At 37.9% G+C, this 17093-nt stretch overlaps 1 long non-coding RNA gene and 1 pseudogene across 1 annotated transcript in view; both read left to right on the plus strand.

Moving 5' to 3' along the window:
• Positions 1–10573, plus strand: part of LOC150094806 (uncharacterized) — a 33412-nt gene extending 22839 nt beyond the window's left edge. The window contains exons 2-3 of the long non-coding RNA XR_016550152.1: positions 3490–3749; positions 9522–10573. This is a non-coding gene — a long non-coding RNA (uncharacterized LOC150094806). The remainder of the gene's footprint in view (positions 1–3489; positions 3750–9521) is intronic.
• LOC150094808 (U2 spliceosomal RNA) lies at positions 4950–5118 on the plus strand (annotated as a pseudogene).
• Positions 10574–17093: the final 6520 nt, after the last annotated feature.

The raw sequence follows: 17093 nt of genomic DNA on the forward strand, positions 1-17093 counted from the left end.
CTGGTTCCAACAGCTTGTAACCTTTTGCCCCCCCTCTGCATGAAACGTGCAAGAGGAAATATAGACGGCAGGCTCCACCCACAACGAGGACCAGTGGCAGTTGTATGGTATAGTAATAGGGAGGAAGGAAAAACAAACTGAGATCAAGTGGAAATTCTACATGTTCCTTCCGTAACAGTTCCAGTTCTACTGTCTATTATATTATAAAGTAGGACTGTCCAACACTGCTAAGACTTTTGGAGAGTATCTGTTCTTCAAAAATAAAGTAAAATATCAAGAAAAGATCGTGATCTCACAGTTAGGTTTACTTTTAAAAAAAAGCTGTCAAACCTGAAGATCTTGCCGATGCTACAGTAAAGGTAGTAGATGTTAATACTCTCTCTGTAACATAAACTGCTGGGACTACCAAAAAGGTTTGTATGAGATAACTACTAGTAACTTCACAAGAGACACGCTATTAGCTCAGGGTATCTTTCTAGAAGGAGAAAAGTTTCTACCCACTCCAGTAAATAATAGTAACCTTAAATTTGTTTACTCAGGAAACTTCCTGCAGGAATTACTGATGATGATTTAAGATCCACATTTCAAGGGTATGGCACAGTTCTTGGTGTCTTCAGGTCACATTTTGTCAAATACCCTTGCATTGAACAAGGAGAAAAAATCTATTTATAACTCCAAAAGACAAAAATAGTTCCAAACTTCATCAACATCAAAGGTTTTCTGTTATGATCAACTATAATGGGATGGCTAGGCTATGTAGTAGATGACCATTCAGCAAAAGACTGTCCCAAAAATAGACGCGATAATTGTGCCACAATTGGGCACTTGCAATTGAATTGTAATGAACCTTGCAATCAGTGTAAGGACCCTTCACACAGAAAATATCAGTGTTTAGCATCCAACTCAACAATATCCATGGCTGAGTTCCCTCCTCTTCCCCCAACAAACCCTACTACCAAAAACACAGATGATAAAGTTGATGGACAAATCTCTTCCCACATTACAAACAATAAATTCATAAATGAAGAAGTTAAAATTATTCTTGCACCCACAACAACCTTTACTGAAGTTATCAATCTTTCAGATGAAGAGCAAAGTCTCCCTTCTTTGTCAGTTAATGCAGTAGCAGATACATCAGTCTAGCATAAACGAAAAAAATCGACATTAAAAATTCAACAGAAAATTCAACCACAACAAGAAGATATATCTTGTCTAGAAGATCCTTATTTTGAAAAAACTAAAATTCTGATAGAAAACGATGTTGAGTATCAAAAACTAAAAGCACAAGGTAAAGTAACTGCAGAAATACAAAAGAATGAAAAGGAAAGTTCAGTTAATTTGACAGATCAAAAGAATAAAGAAATAGAATATAGATCTGCACATAAGTATGATGAAGACAGTTTAACTAATCAGACAGTAGTTGTGATTGAAGATGTTATCAACCTTTCAACTGGAAACCCAGGTCCCAAAAGGCCAAGATTTAGATCTGAAACCTATTTTCCCTCTCTGTACAAAAGTACGAGGTCAAATAGCTGTGTAGGCTCCACCCGACACGAAGACCAGTGGTGGTTTTAAGGTATAGTAATTGGGAGATAGCAAGTAGAGTTGAGACAGAGTGGAAACACTGCACATCCCGACCCAGCACTAAGCATGTCTCTCCTTGTATAAGTGCAAAGTGTAGCAGCTGTCCTTGTCAACTAACATCTTTGTGTAGTAGCTAGTAGCTGTACTACAAAAGCTAAAAACTTTTTGTAGTATCTGTCCTCATCAGTAAGTGAATCAACATGATCAAAGATGCCGAGTGGTAAAATTGCCAGAGATCTAACAGTAAGGTATACATTAAAGAAACCTTTCAAACCAAAGGATATTGCTGATGCCCTGGTAGATGATGTAGGAGTGGATAATCTTAGAAACATTAATTGCTGGGATTACCAGAAGGGCCTCTATGAAATCACTACCCATAATTACAGTGCAAAAGATAAGTTGATTGAGAATGGAATTGTTTTGGAAGGTGAAAGGTTTTTTCCCCACACTGGTTGACGGCAGTGGTGTAAAATTTGTGTACTTAAGAAAACTTCCTGTGGAAATTAATGACTAAATCTTAAACACACCGTTCCAAGAGTTTGGCTTAGTTGGAGCAATAATCCGAAGCCATTTTGATAAGTATCCCGGAATAGAACAAGACGATAAGATTTATGTTAAATTAAAAATGATTAAAACTGTACTGAATTTTGTTAACAACAAAAGGTTACACGGTAATGGTAAATTATCAAAGTATGACCAGACTATGGAGCAGATGCCAGAAAGACAGCCACGCTGTCAAAGACTGTCCTTTAAACAGATGCAGGAACTGTGCCACAATAGGACATTCACAACACTACATTCAAAGCTGCAACGAACCTTGCAATCGATGTGGAAATCCCTCTCATAGGAGATTCCAGTGCCTAAAGCATCAATAATGTCACTAGAAGATTTCCCAAACTCTACCTGCTACTAAAAGAGACACAAACAATAAAGTTGAACAGCAAAGTATTCCTTCCACAACAGACAAGAGGAAAGATATGGGTGATCAGAATAAAGAACACTTTTTTAATACTGTAGATAGGAACGAAGTACTCCTTCGTTAACTGTGGCCGCTGTGGTAGATACCAAAAAATCTATTATAACCGAGGAAACCAGAAAAGTAATTAACGTGTACAGGTCCACAAGAAAGCAAGCGTAGCCTGTTTTGAAGACCTTTTTATGAATTAGAATCCAGAAAATGACAAGGAATTTGCCATCATTAACCGACAGTATTCCATGCTTGAACAGTTAATGAAAAACTCAGAACATTTAAATAACTCGTCAGAACAAGAAAATACCTTAACAGTTAATAATGAAAAAGTCAATTTAATGAAACAGTTTGCGGTCATTGTTGATGACATGGCTATCCAATATCCAGAAAACGTAAGTCCCAAAAGGCCAAGATCACAAAGTTGTGACACTAATAATTCACAAGAATCTGACCACAAAAAAAAAAATAATAATAATAAGTAAACAAAGAATTAGCAGTTTTTCGTCGAAACGTCAATAATAATATAGGAGGAAAGAACTACAATAAAAGTCATTTCCTTTAATATTCAAATTGCAAATGGAATATTGTGTTAATAGTGGAACTCAGCCTAAATGATTTCCAAAGTCAGTGGTGCTCGCCACCTAAATTGGTATGCATACAAAACGAGAATATAAAGTTCCAAATTTCACCCCTATGCTTCAAATTCCCAAGAATTCTGTATAAATTATGTAACAGTTAAAAGCAAACCTTATGTTAGAGTTACCTTTCTGTCCCCTTAATCTAAAGTCTTCTTTTCCCTGTTCTTTTGAGGAGTTACCTTGAGTGCTCTTCCGAACAACGGGGTCAAGAAAGTAATACTTAATAGCATGGACAATCAATGAAGAAATATGCTGAGGCTGGCAATTGCTAATGTACTTAGCTACCTATTTTTATAGTTTAGGTCATGGGTAACCAAAAAAGTACCACTGCAGCCTCGTGGAGGCAGCTTTCTCACCACTCCATGAAATGCAGGGACAGCCTAAAAATCAGCTTTAACAGATAGTAGAATCTATTTTCTTCAAAGTTCACCTACCCACTAGGGCTCTTTAGCTCTATAACAGAAATGATGACTGGGTGACACCATAAAGTGATCTGTTCTTATCAGCTTAGATCAACTTGTAGTATCTGTTCTCATCAGCAAGTGGATCACCGTATCGTAAGTATTTTGCTAATATCTAGGTAAGAGATCTAGCTCTTTTTTATGAACTTTTTTCCAGGCCCTATCCTGTTCCGTGCCTTGTGCCTGTCTTCTGCCTTTTAGTAGGAGATTTCGACTGGTGGTCTACACTGGGTGGAAGGAAGGGACAAGGTAGATCCTGCACCACACAGCCCCCTAATTGAACTGCAGGAAGGAAAATATTTTCTTTGACTGTACTTTAAATACCTCAAAATGCCAAGTGTAAGAATCGTCAGAGATCTGACAGTACGTTTTATGCTTAGGAAAGCCTTTAAATGGGAGGATGTTGTGAATGTAGCAGGAGGAGAAAATCTCCTAAATATTAACTGCTGGGACTATCAGAAAGGTCTCTATGAGGTCGCTACTCGTAATGATAAAGCCAAAGATAAGTTAATTGAAGATGGAATTGTATTAGAAGGTGAGATTTTTTGCCACTCCAGTAGGCAGCGGGCGTATTAAATTTGTGTATCTAAGGAAACTTTCTGCTGAAATTAATGATGAAATTTTAAAAACAACTTTTCAAGAGTTTGGTACAGTTATAGGGATATTCCGAACACAATTCGCTAAATATCCTGGCATTGGACAGAGTGATAAAATTTACATCAAACTCAAAATGACCAAAACTGAGTAAAATTTTGTCACTATTAAAGAATACATGGTCATGGTGAATTATCAAGGTATGGCCAGACTATGTAGCAGATGCCAAGATGACAGCCACAAATTCTGCGCAATTATAGCTTTACTACAGGTATTTGATTATGCACTAAATGAGGAAACCTCACAGAATCCCAGAAAACAGGAATTACTTTAAAGTCCCCCTCACTTTAAAGTCATCTTTTCCCTGTTCTATTGAGTTACCTTGAGTGCTCTTCCAGACAACAGGGTCAAGAGGATAATAGTTTAATAGCAAAGGAAGCCAATGAAGTAACATACTAAGGCTGACAAGTGCCAATATAAATAGCTACCTCATTTATTTTAGGTCATAACTAACCAAACGGGTATAACTGCAATCTCGGTGAGGTGGTTTTTCCACCACCCTATGAAATGCAGGTATAAGCCAAAAGTTAAGTTTTAACAGATAGTAAAATCTGTTCTCTTCAAAGTCACATACCCAGTAGAGCCCCCCCCCCCCCCCCACTCAAAAATCAGAATTGATGACTAGGTGATGCCGTTAAAGTGATCGTTACTAGTCTGATCTGTTCTTATCAGCTTAATATCTGATACAGGTCCCAAGATATTAAACTAATTTTTAGAAAACGTGAAGTGCTTGTGGCAAAGGTGGAGTAAGCTCCACCTTTGCCACAAGTTGTCTTGGTATTGCACTACCTCTAGGGTCAGGTCAGCTCACCCCCCCCTTGGGGAAAATAACTAATCCAAAAATAGCTTAAAATGAACCATTTTTTTCCTTTAAGCAGTTTCTTGGTCCTCTAATTTAATTAGAGGCTCCTCAACGTGAAATTCATTTCTATTTAACTGTCATTTCTAACCTTGTCAAGCTCTCGTTAGGAAAACTCTAGTGTTAATATCAATGGAAAAATAGAAGCTCAAAGGAATCGGAGGGGAAAAAAAATTAACATACCAAAAGCGATTACATCAGATCAAAATAAAATTAGCACACAATATTCCAATATCTACATCAGAGTTTTTTTTTAAAAAAAAAAAAAAAAGGGGGGGGAAGCATTTTGGCTGTAAAGATTCTATGATACCACATAGCCTTTAAAGGAATGCGGAGAACCGACCAGGGCTTCTGACCTAATGTCCAATCCTCACCTTCTCGTGGTGCACCCTGTTGGGTATCTACTTTGATACTGAACGAACGAGGATGGGCTGGCAATTTGGGATTTAGCCGACCAAATTGTATTCTTATTGGTTAAACCAAAATAAAAAATGATGGTACAACATGACAAAATTTCATGCCGGCTGGGGCGTCGCCCGGTTAAACAAGGCCCCCGTTGTTTTCGCCAGGGAACCAGGGCGAACAGCGAAAAGTCAGCTACTGGAACAAATCTGAAAACAAACCCCAACTCAACATCACCAGAGTTAAAGATCGGTACTATCAACGTAAGAAGCCTGAATGGCAAAGAAATGGAGCTAGCTGAGGAATTAGATAAGTACCAGATCGACATAATAGGGGTGACTGAAACAAAAAAGATCAAAACTGGTGAGATCTTTCTGAGCAATAAATACAAAATGTTATATTCAGGCAATGACAATCAAGGAAAAGAAGGAGTAGCCATAGTATTCAACACAAAATACGAGGCTAATCTTCTTGAATGGCAGTCAGTCTCAAGTAGAGTAATGTGGGCAAATATGAGAATGGGGAAATGGACAATGAGACTTATTTGTGCCTATGGTCCCACAGAAGGTTCTACTAAGGTATAAGTGGAGGAATTTTTTGAGGCTTTAGAAAAAGCAACTGACACAATGAAAAAGGAAAAGTTGGTCCTTGTTGGGGATCTAAATAGTAGAGTAGGAAATGATTGTGAGACATACAAAAATATTTTGGGAAAATTTGGAGAAAAGAGCAAAGCTAATAATAATGGCAAATATCTGTTGGATTTCTGCTCAGGACATGGACTGGTTATTACTAACACCATGTTCCAACATAAAAATGTGCACAAATTCACATGGAGAGAAGAGGCTAGGAATAAGAAAAGTCTCATTGACTATGTTATTGTTGATAGTGATGTTTTCTCCCTGGTGCAGGACACCAGAGTGTACAGAGGATTTGAAATTGGAAGTGATCACTATTTAGTCTTGAGCAGAATAAAATTGAATTTCATATTGAAAAGAATAACTTGTACGAAAGTTTTAAAGCGAATAAAAGTTGAGCAGCTCTCAGATGTGAACTGTAGACTAAAATACAGAAATATTATTGAAAAGAAAATGAAAGAGTTTGAGAACAGGAATCAAACCTTGGAGATTCAGTGGCAAACTCTGAAGGAAACATTGATTGATTCTGCCAGAGAGGCATGTGGTGAAGTTGTGTGCAAGGATAAAAAAATCAGAACTCCCTGGTGGACACAGGAAGTTAAAGAGGCAGTGAAGGAAAAGAAGAAAGCATATCAAAAGTTCCTGGCAAATAAGTCAGCTTTTACTCTTACCGAATACAGAGACAAATGTAAGAAAGCTAAACAGTGTGTAAAACTAGCTAAACAAAAGTCATGGGAGGACTTTGGCAAGAATATAGAAAATAAATATCAAGAAGGTGGCAAAATATTCTGGAGGTTGTTGAAGAAGCTTAGGAATGGAGGAAAGAGTGCTGTAAAAGGAATTAGAGATGATAAAGGTGAAATGAAAACAGGAGAAAAAGATATCCTTGAAGTATGGAGTAATTACTTTGAAAAACTGCTAAATGAAACAAGCAGTGATGACAGCACAGTGATAAAAAACACTGACCAGGCATGCAGTCAGGAATACATATCCATACTTGAAGTAGAAAAAGCCATCAAAGGCTTGAAATGTGGAAAGGCAGCAGGAGTAGATGATATTCGACCAGAAATGCTGAAGTATGGTGGTATAAGAGTCTTACAGTGGCTGCACTGCATAGTTCAGAAAGCCTGGACAGAGGGACGAATTCCCGATGATTGGAGTAGAGCTCTCATAGTACCCATATATAAAAAGGGAAATAAAACTGAATGTGAGAATTACAGAGGTATTTCCCTACTGAGTGTTCCTGGCAAGATCTATGCAAGTATACTTGAGAAACGGTTGAGAAGAATTGTGGTAGAAAAGCTTGGTGAAGAACAAGCTGGATTCAGGCCAAATAGAGGCTGTCAGGATCAGATCTTCACTTTACGACAAATAGTCGAGAAAGCATGGGAATATAACAAAGATCTCTATTTGAGTTTTGTCGATTTGGAAAAGGCATATGACAAGGTGCCAAGAGAGAAGCTATTCAATACGCTGCAGTTATATGGTGTCAATGGGGCATTATATCAAGCAATACTTAGTCTTTATTTGAGTTGTGAGTCAGCAGTTAGAATTGAAGGAAGTACAGGAAGATGGTTTAATGTTAAATCTGGTGTGAGACAAGGATGTACATTATCCCCTCTGTTATTCATTATCTATATGGACCACATTATGAAGGAATGTGGTATTAAACCTGATTTCAAAATTGGAGATGTTAATGTCAGCTCTTTGCTTTATGCGGATGATGTTATACTTCTAAATAAATCTGCTACAAGTCTGCAAGATTCTCTGACTAAATTGAATAGCTGTTGTAATAGATATGGTATGAAGGTCAGCAATAAAAAGACAAAGACAATGAAAATAGGCAGAATCATTGAAAATGTCAACTGTGTTGTGAATGGAGAACCTGTGGAACAAGTAAAACATTTCAGCTACTTAGGCACAATTTTTGCTGAAGATGGTAAACTAAATATAGAAATAGACAACAGAATCAGCAAAGCTGGTATGGTGGGAAGTCAATTGAATAAATTCATATGGAATAAGAAAGAAATTAGTCGGAACACTAAATTAGCTGTATACAAGACTGTGTTCAAACCAATTTTAACTTATGGATCTGAGAGCTGGGTCAGAAGTAAAACACTTGACCAAAGACTAGAGACCGCAGATATGAGAGTCCTGAGAAAGATTAGAGGCGTGAACAGATGGCATCAATGGCAATATCATATTAAAAATGAGGATATTAGGAAAGAACTTGACATTGTCAGCATCCAGGAATGCGTTAGCAGAGCTAATCTCAGATGGTATGGTCACTTAAATAGAATGGGAGAGGAAAGATCAGCAAAACAAGTGTTCTCTGCCAGGTTGGCAGGAAAACGACCCAGAGGAAGACCAAGATATAGATGGATTGATACGGTACAAAGTGCCTTAGACGATAGAAATATAAGATCTGATAATGTTGGAGTCTTGACAAGTAACAGACTGATTTGGAGGAAAATTGTAGATAGGAAGTTAGTAATGATGTAATTTTTCATGTAGTACTGTCATATCCTGTACACCCCTTGAGGGTACATGGCAGGAATTTGATGATGATGATGAGATTCTATGATTTGCTTGCATGCTTAAAAAGCTATTTAATATGTGTACTGTTTCTTGTTTACCTTTGGATGTGAAACATAAGCAATGACTAAAAAGCAAGATGACAGGCTGTGTGTAGCCCAGATTGCACTAGAGAAAAGCATACTCCAATAAAAAAAGAAATGCATGAAATTAAAAATAAATCAAATTAAAGACTGGAGTGGAGGATATTTTTGAAGCATGTAAATGTGCTGGTGATATTAGTAGACTGACTGCTTCTCTTGGTATCAAAGTCTGTGCTTATCCTTCCATCATACCAAAGAACAAGATAGAAGGATGATCTACAATCGTGTGAAAATTGTAGAGATTGGCAAAAGACTGAATATTCTAGAAAGTTAGGTAGAGTCTTATATCCAGCAGTGGATGGAAGCAGGGAAAAGATATGGTAAATTTCTTTATAAGCAGACATTTTATTATTGTGTTTTTTTAGATTACTTCATACTCTTATAGATATGTAAGGCATTTTTGTTAAACCTGTTTTGTAAAATTTGGATTATTCATTTACTGCTGGAGCATAACTACTATACTATGATGTTTGCACTTTGTAATTTAATCTTTTTTCATTCCAGCAGTTGTTAATTTGCATTCTTTATCAGTGTGGGTTGGGTTTTCTTTTTCACTTTTTTTTAACCCATTATAGAAAAGCTTAGTGCTTTGATTGCTTTGTTTCTTTTATGTCAACTATTTTTCAACCTTAACAATAAGGAAGCCAACAGGAAGCTACAGATTTCTTGGGAAGGCTCAAATGTAGAACATTCCTGGAACCCGATCTACCTGGGTGTGACTCTCGATTGTACTCTTTCATATAAGACACACACACGCACAGAAAAATCAATGCAAAAGTGAATGCAAGAAACAATATACTAAGAAAGCTTACCTCCTCCAAATGGGGTGCAGACTCTAGCACATCTTCTGCCTTGGCCCTTTGCTATTCTTCTGCTGAATATGCCTGCCCTGTATGGTCCAGATCCTGTCATGCTGAAAAACTTGACCCAGCATTGAATGAAAGCTGCCACTTAATTACAGGATGCCTGAAACCAACACTACTAAGAGACCTGTATACTTTGGCTGGTATTTCACTGCCTTCAGTTTGAAGATCTGCATTCTCAACTGAAGAAAGAAGCAGAACAAATGTATGATGAACGCCACCCACTATTCAGCCAGACCACAGTGCCCCAAAGACTAAGATCCCGACATAGCTGCCTAGTAATTGTTGAACCACCTAAAAACCCTCCAGAGACAAACACTTCAACAATGGATTGCACTATACTCTTAGAATAATACTGGTATTCCCACAGCCAAACATCTTCCATGTGGTGCCCACTTGGACTGGAATACATGAAAAAGCCTCAACAGACTTTGAACGAGAAGAAACTGTAAACAAAACCTCAAATGGGGGTTACCTCACCGGACCAGATAACTGGGAGTGCAGGCCAACCCAGCCCATGAAACACCTTCTTTCTTGTCCCCCTTCTTCAATCACCTTGCACAAAAGAGGATCTTATATTCTGCACAGAAAGAGCAGTTGATTGCACAAGATACTGGAGGAACATCTGATCATATTTATTGTATATAACTTATGTATAGTTTCTTTTTTTCTTCATATTTTACTTATTAGTCCCTGTGCAATTCACCTACCAAATTTAAGCTGTTCTCATTTGTAATGTATCCTAATTTGTTGTAAATAATGTTGTACCACTTACTACTATATCACTTGTGGTTTGGAAATGAAATGAATAAATGCAACTACTTTTGACATTTTATGTGTGAGTATTTTCTGTAACTGATCTTTATATGCTGTTACTCTAAAGAAAACATTTTGATATGGAAAGGTTTTCATGCCAAACTTTTTTTGTATATGGTTCGTTTCCAACAATTTGTCTATCCAGTTTCCATTTATGCAGGGAATAAATGAATCCTTATTCAGGTAACAATCTTCTCAGAGCAATTCTGATAACAAAAGTTGCTGTCCTAGCTCTTGAACTAGTTATAGTTAGCATTTCCTCTCAATTTCTAAGAAGTTCCCCCCCCCCACCCTCTGCAACTCAGTTGTCACATCCTCATTTGTTAAAGCAGGCTGTACCATAAGCAGATGGCATTGGGTCATCAGTGCCTTGCCAATAATTACTTTGTATATAATTTTGAAATATTATCAAAATGTGGTGTGTATCTGAACATGCTACAAGCATATACCTAATACCACAATTAGAACAGAGCACCTCTTCATTACCTGACAGATGTAAGGTTGTATATTGGCATCTTTTTTTCCAGGAAAATGAATTGGCAGAGAGTGCCTGTAGCATGGCCAGTGCATTCCCCCAACCTTACACTGTTAGATTTTTATTTTATTTTTATTTTTTTGTGGGGCCTTGCAAAAAATCGAGTGTTTGTACCTATCACAACTACCAGCCAATTTGGATGAGCTGTGTTCCAGAATTACTGCTGCCATTGCTGAAGTTATGCTATATATGCTCTGCCGTGTGTGTGGCAGGAAACAGATTAGAGATGGAACATCTGTAGAATTACTGGAGGCAGTCATATCGACAATTGAAAACGTCACTAATCAAATCAACAAAGCACTAGCACAACAGTGACCAAAACAACTATTTAAAAGCCTAACTATCTTCCAGAAGATATGACTAAAATTAGAGATAAGAACAAAGCCAGGAAAAGATATAACACGTGTTCCACAAGATAAAAAAACTCAATAAATTGAACACTTCCACCAGAGAAGCTCTCAAAAATCACAGAAACCAGCAGCATGAAAATAAATTCTTTGTCCTGAAGATCATCCTATCTGGAAATTTTTAAAAAAAAATCTCAGAAACAAACAAATCTCTCCTCTCTTAATGTAGTCAGGTCGGGGTTTAGCACACACTGATGCTGAAAAGCAGAAGCTATAGTAAGTAATCTGGAAAAACAGTGCAGTCCAGCATACGAAAACTTAAACATCAATGATGTTTACAAGGTGCATCATCATGTTAGATGCATATTAAAACAACGTAAGAATATCAAATCTGATTAACCATACTTCACCAGCCGAAATAATTAACATCAAGTATCTCAACAATAAAAAAAAAGCTCCAGATCTGGATGGCAAAGTCATCAAATTGCTACTGTGCAAAGCTATAGTGCATACTGCCAACATCATTAATGCAATCCTAATAATACGATATTTCCCTCCTTCCTGGTAAACTGCTGATATTATACCGGTTCACAAGTCAGGCAAAGATCCACATCTTCCTCAGAATTATCGCCTAATCAGCCTACTATCCAATCTAAGAAAAACTGCCGAAAAAAAAAAAAAATGATCCATCCTCTCCAGACTTCAAGAATCAACAGACAGATTATATATCATACGATGTGAACAATTTGGCTTTCGTTGGAATCACAGTTACCACCCAACAAATTCATCATTTAGTAGAGTATATTATTATGGGATACAATTGGAAGCAATACACCAATGCTGTATTCCTTGACATGGAAATACTCTTCACCAGAAGACTAGCATCTCCCAAAGGGGATATTTCTGTTTGGTACCAAAATCCCATGGCGAGCAGAAACCAAATATCTTGGTTACTACTGGACAAAAAAAAAGATTGTGTTTCAGTAATCATATCAGGCACGTCTATATGAGAGTATCCAAAACTGTCATTCAACTATCCCTTTATTAACTGATGCAGCAAATTAAACACAAGGAACAAGCCATTACTCTATCAGATGGCAATTCTTCCTAATTAATTACCTATGCCTCTCGAGCTTGTAACCATACCTCCAAAGTCAACGTACTAAAATTGCAGTGAGTGCAAAAAAAAAAAAAAAAAAAAAAGTTTGCAAATGATTCTAGATGTTCCGTGCATGTTCAAAGACAAACAAATTCACTGTGATACCAATATTCCATACATCCCCTCACTCCTTGCTCTCTAGCAGCAAAGTTATTTTCAAATGCAGCTCTGCACCCTAATCAACTGATACAAGCTGTAGACTACAATGAAAATGACCTCTGCAATTGCAAAAACACCTAAAGCCATTTTACTTTCCAATAACATTATTTAATCTCTTGGCCTTCACAATGCTCATAAATTATTCCTACCAAGGTTCACTCCGGTTCAGCAGATCAATCATAATTGTCTGATAAATTGGATGTGTCAATCAGAATTGCCTTGATCACCATAATCTGAATGACTTGGTGATTATAGGTTTACTGATTGATTGACTCGGATGTTGATTCATTGAGTGTATAGTCTGACATTCTGACTACAACCAAGATCAGTGTTGACCCCAACCAACAGGCACTGGATAAATGCGAACATTGGCAACTGACTTGTAGGTAAGACTAATATATCTAACATGGAACACAAAGCAGGATGATTTAATCCAACACTTAGTTTCTATCTAAGCACTTGACATCTTTAAAAAAAAATTTAAAGTTCGAAGTCAAATGGCCTGGATTCCTGAACTTATACTGACTGACAAGTAAACCTGAAGGTGAAGAGGCAGGCACAGAAGATAAAAACACAATCACAACAGTCTCCCCACCCAAGGAGTTCCAGTAGATGGACTCCCAAGAGGAACAAGTCAACAAAAGACGAGATGAAGTAGGACTCTCCTACACAGGACACATACCAAACAAGAAATAAAAGAAGTCCCTCCAGTAGTACTACTACGAGACAAAAAAAAGTGGAACTCATTCACACAGATTAAGGGATAAAAATCCTACCTACCATGGTTACCAACTACAGGCAATTAACCGAACTCATGAACAGCTCAAACCTAGAATACCATACCTTTGCCCTAAGCAGTGAAAAACCTGGCAGTAGTACTCTGAGGAGTCACTGATGGTGTCACCTCAGAAGAAATCACAGTAGATCTCAACAATCCGGGCCTGACTCTGATTAATGTGAGCAGAATGTATAAAACAGACAAAAAAGCCAATATCACTTGTGCTGATAGAAATCAGGAACATGCAAAAACAAGATCGTGAGAAAGCATTTGATTGTATAAGACGTCTACTTAAATTTACAATCTTGAAAAAATTGGCATAGGACTGGGTTTGCGAAGAGTAATTTAAAATATTTACATGGAAGCCTCCATCCAAGTAACAATAAATGGTTTCCTTTCGAAACCGATTCCCACAAATAAAGGAGTCAGGCAAGGACTGCCCACTAAGTCCTCTCCTTTTCTCACTAGACCTGGAATCTTTTATTAAAAAATAGACAACCCTCTCGCTGTTTGAGAAGTACCGTTACCTGTAGTTTCCAGATAAATTGTTGCATATGCTGACAATGTAGTTGCAACACTCAGACTCAATCAATGTCTATTTTGGCATATTTCAGCAATCTTTATGTAAACCCACAAAAAACAAAAATTAAAATCCCTGGAAATTTCAGTGCCATGTCTCTTTTATTATTATTATTTCGGGCAACTCCAAGGAGTCGACAGACTAATCAAGGGAGGCCTTAACATCATGTCAAGAACAACTATTTGACATTCACACAGTATCTATCATACCTCGCCTTGAACTCATTCACAGTCATAGCACCCACAACAGACTGTGGCAGCTTATTCCACTCATTCACCACACTCCAAGTAAAAAACCTAGCTCTAACACCCTTGCTAACCACATTCTTGCCCAGCTTCCATTTATGGCCGCTAGTCCTCCCACCACCAGTCCTATTCTCAAAAATATCTTCTGAATTAATCTTATAGAAACCCTTGAGTAATTTGAATGTCTCAATCATATCACCCCTTTTCCACCTATCAACCAATTTTTGCAACCCACAAATCTTCAATCTGTTCTCATAAGGTTCATTCCATAGACCTGCTATCATCTTGGTCACTAGTCTCTGGATCCTCTCCACCTCCTCCCCCATCAAGAAACCCTGAAGCCCATATCTGGGCACAGTAGTCTAGATGGGGGTCTTATCAAGGCTCGATACAGAGGAACAATAACTTGTTTGTCCCTGCTTGTTAAAGTATTTTTCAGCAATTTTGTGATTTGATGAGCTGATTTAGCCACTTTTGCAATGTGTCCCCTAAACTTCAATTCCCTATCCACCAACACTCCCAAATCCCTGGCCTCATCAATCTCCTGGAATACAGTTCCACCAATGTCATATACTGCTGCTAATCTTTTCACCCCAAATTGCATAACCTTACACTTTGCCAGATTAAATCGACATCCATTTCCCTTAGTCCAGTCCTCCAAACTATCCAAATCATCTTGCAAAATTTTGACATCCTGTGCACTCACTATTGCTCTACCAAACTTTGCATCATCAGCAAACAAGTGAACACTTCCTTTCAGATCCTTTCCTATATCGTTAATGAACAAATTGAAAAGTAGTAGACCAAGAACAGAACCCTGCGGCATACCACTAATCACACAAGCCATCTTTTGGACTCTACTCCTGAATAAACCACTCTCTGATATCTCTCCATCAACCACCCTCCTATCCATCTAACCAACCCTATATCCATTCCCATATGCTGCAGTTTACTGATTAGAATTCAGTGTGGTATCCTGTCAAAGGCCTTAGCAAGGTCCAGTAGAATCACTGTAAACCCATTACCCTTATCCAGTTCAGCCGTCACTGTGTTATAAAAAGTGAGCAAGTTACTGAGGCATGATCTACCCTTCACAAAACCATGTTGTTCCCCATATAGTATCCCATTTTCATCTATCCAATTCTGTATTTTTCTGTTGACTAATTTCTCCAAGACCTTGATAATGATTCCTTATATGCTAAATCGGTCAGTAATTTACAATAGTAGTCTTAGAACCTCCTTTATGCAGTGGAACTATTTTCCCCTCTTCCCACCCCCCTTGGGACTAACCCAGACCTAAGACTCAAATTAAACAAACTGGTCACGGGCATTGACAATTCTTTTGCCACTTCACGTACGACACGAGCTGGTATACCATCCAATCCCACAGATGTATTGACATTGAGGTTTGGTAATAGACTACTCCCCTCCACTTCATTCGCCACAATTCCCGTATAATCTATTGGTTCATTCATTCCTGCAACGTCACCACCTGGATGATATATTCTTACCAAGTGCTCACTCAGTAATTCAGCTATAAACTGATTCGGTTACCTCCTTACCAGAGCATTCTTTAAAATCATTCTGCCATATACATTTTTTCTTTTACTTGCAACATATCGAAAAACTGTTTGGGATTCTCTTTAGCTCGCATGGCTATTGATGTTTCTTTCATAATCCGTTTTTGCTTTTCTTACCACACGTGTTACCCTTCATGTACATGCCGGTCACCTTTCTCCTTAAATTCCCTCCATAGTCAAGACCCTATCATCATAGGGTCTTGACTCATGAACTAATCAAACTCCTAAGCTTGTCATACTTACCAGCCCGATAATTCCACATGTACCCTGTCTTAATTGTAAATTCCACATCTTTAGCCACTTCACGAGTCAAGACTATGATCACTCTCACCAATTGGTGAGAATGTGGTCATATTTGTTACAGCCAAATTCTCAGATGCAATTACTAGGTCAAGCACTCTCTGACCCCTAGTATTTTCCATTACATACATCGCAGATAGTTATCCCTTAATAATAGAATAAAATCCAATTCCTTCCTCCCATGTGTCCTCTCCTCCTTCCAATCAGTGTTACCATAGTTGAAATCACCAATAATAATTATCCTCCTTCCACTCATTTCTTCTATTTGCTTATGCATACTATCTTCACCATCTATTCCATCACCTGATCTATAGCAGCACCCAACTGTATATTTTGTTCTGCTAGTTTCAATCTCACACCAAATAGCCTCAAATGTGCTCTTTTGTCTATCCTGCAGTTCCACTTCTATTTCCCTTGACTGTAGCTCATCAGCTATCATCAACAACACTCTCCCCCCCCATTTTATTCTCCCTGTCACTCATGAAAACACTATACCCCTCACATTCAATCCCACTAGCTATATCATCTTCTGTCAGCCATGTTTCACTAATGCCAATAACCTGTGGCCTGGAAGTGCCAACCAAGGCCAAAAATTCTTCCTTCTTGTTCCTAATACTTCTCATTAGTATATATGAATTGCAGAAGCCCATTTGTCCCATCCCTATTTTGATGACTTATACTAACTATCCCATTCTGATTCATAGTCTTTCGTACTCGCTTGGGCATATTACACATTCATACACTTAACTGTCTCCCAAAAGTCTGCATATCTACTCCCCCCCCCCCTTAATAACTCTAGTTTCCCTGATTCTGCACATCCACTTTCACTACATTCAACAACACCTTTTCA

This window comes from Typopeltis vanoorti, chromosome 21, assembly GCF_054136105.1.
Source record: "Typopeltis vanoorti isolate ZY-2024b chromosome 21, IOZ_Tvanoo_1.0, whole genome shotgun sequence".
NCBI lineage: Eukaryota > Metazoa > Arthropoda > Arachnida > Uropygi > Thelyphonidae > Typopeltis > Typopeltis vanoorti.